This window comes from Pistacia vera, unplaced genomic scaffold, assembly GCF_008641045.1.
Source record: "Pistacia vera cultivar Batoury unplaced genomic scaffold, PisVer_v2 Contig538, whole genome shotgun sequence".
Classification (NCBI taxonomy): domain Eukaryota; kingdom Viridiplantae; phylum Streptophyta; class Magnoliopsida; order Sapindales; family Anacardiaceae; genus Pistacia; species Pistacia vera.
Window position 1 is genome coordinate 152,301 of NW_022196377.1, and position 2,602 is coordinate 154,902.

Here is a 2,602-nt window from a genome sequence, read left to right on the forward strand (position 1 = left end):
TCCAGCATATTTTCTTTAAATCTAATCAAAGAGTCGTAAAATAAATCATTGATAGAGACTGATGTTCAAATCGTTCTATGCATGACATATTATGAGGTTAGAATTGTATTTCTATTGTGATAATTTTAGTGGTGTAATTACAATAAAAGAAACTAATAGGGACTGAAAAGGGACGCATAATAAAGAGGGCCGAATAGAGCCTTTTATTAACTCTTTCTTAAATTATGTTGTTTTCAAAATAAAGGAAATGCGCTGAATTTATAGTCATTCCTCGCCGACCAACCTCCCATAAAGAACAAGTACATAATAGCAAATCATGATACATGTGTCTTCAAGTATGCTTGCATGGGTCACATGCCAAATTAGTGGAAGTCCCCTTGGACATCTAACATTTACATATAATTGTATTTAAATTTACTAAAAAAAAAAAAAAAAAAAAATCAGTGAGACAAAAACCTAAGTAAAGAAATACAAATTTATAATGAAATTGTAAAGTGGTGTTTGCGTGCTTCATACTGCCTCATTAAAAACTTGCCAGGAAAACCCAACTGGAACAAAACCTAGTCAAGGGAAAAAAAGTGCAGTGCACATATGTGGCAAAATTAACTTAGTTATTAAACAGCCGCATACTGATGTTGTTGGAGTGGGTACCCTAAAGCTAATCAATTATTGTAGAATTGACTCTTTGTAATAATGTTCATTGATAAAAACAAAGGCATTTTATTCTATATCGCGTAAATCATCATTGTATGTATTGATATATGTCCTTAGAATTGTAGAACCGTGACGAGGGTATCAAGTGCTTCAAATCTTGATAGTGAGAACCCTATGAGCACATATGGTGGCTATTCTAGAAACGTCTGTAGCCCCAGTATTATTCTAAAGTAAGGGCACAAATAATATAGTAAGGTTATCATAGTGTTGAATGACCCTGTCGAAAGGCAGTGATTGATTTGACTTGTCAAGGTTATTTGGTGACAACCTGGTGCAACACATGGGTGCTTGCTGTAGGCAAGTTCACTGGACTGACCCACCGGAGGATTTCATATGGATGGTAACCCCAGTGTCTATGGAACAAATCCTCTAATGAATGGTAGTGCATGTGATCCTTAGACTTAAGATCACCGAAGTACTTGTGCACCGATTGGTGTAGTTTGACACTAGCCTAACGCAGTTCTATTCAGAGCTGTCAATATGGTAATGTTGGCTGCATTAAGGAGTGTATCAAGACTATGGTGGATCGACAGAGGATTCATCACTCCCGGGTACGGGAAAAGTTATCTCACGGTGTAATTCGGTAAATGGCAATGACACTAAAACTGTGGCCATAGTGGGATTGAGTTGTTGCTCTATCCAGATTATCATTCAGGTCATTGGTCCAGTAATTGAATACATACACATCGAGAGTAACCGAGGTTGGCATTATTTCTATGCCTCGGTCTCGTCGAGATAATAGATGATGAAAGGATCAGATTGTACGGTAACCATATCGTTGATAGGTAGCTGCTTCGCTGAATCCGAATCTATCAAGTGGCCATGATGCCTTGCTAGGGACCAATCTTGGTCTGTGTGTAGTGAGACGATTAATTGGTGTTAATCGCGATACTACACACTACCGGTATGATGAGGAGCCTACAGGTCACACACATAGAAGATAATTTAAGAGCTAGTTTACAAGAAGGGCGTTTTCATCTTTTTAGGCAAAAATGTATTTTGGTAATTTCACAGTGCAATTAAATTTGCTGAGGTCGTAGCCTTTATTTAATTTGTTAATAAAATTAAATAAGTGAAATTATATTTAAATGTGTGTTCGCATATATTTAAATGAATTATTGTTATTATTAAATGTTAATATATGAAATATATATATTAATTTAATTTAATTGAAATAACAATAATAATTATTAAAATATCTAAATGGAGTTGTTTGGACATAGGGGGTTGTTTGGGTTGGTGTCCAAGCCTATTCCATGAGAGAATAGGGCATTATGTGCACTATATAAGTGCAGATTTTTGTGAAAAAAATATAACATATTTTTCAATCATTTAGTAAAACATTCCAGCCCCCTTTTTCTCTCCCACGCCAGTTTACATTTTTGCTTAAAATCAAAGTTTGCTTGATTTCTTCTTGGTTCTTGAAGACTAAAGAAGATCTAGCAAATCCCTCTTTAGTTCCTTGGGGTTATCTTCGTGTGGACTACATTGGTTCGATCTTACTCTTGGGTCAGTAGCGAAATACGTTCAGAGATAAGTTGGAGGAGCCTCCAAACTTGCATATGATTTCTTAAACTCTAAACTGAAATTCTGCAGATTTTAAAATTATGTATAAACTCTAAATTTGTGCCCTGGTCTTGGTTCTAAGGAACGATCTATGATGTAAATAAATTTTTTTTTTCCGCTACCATGTATGATCGTTTCCTAACAGATGTCATACACTAATTTTTAAAATGTTGATGTTCATAAGGTCTTAGCCAATAAATCTTTAAGATTATCATTGGAGCATATTTGTTTGACATCAATCTCTCGACTTTGCTAGAGTTCATGAGTGTAAAAAAACTTCAATGAAATATGCTTAGTTTTGTCTCCTTTGATATATCCTCCT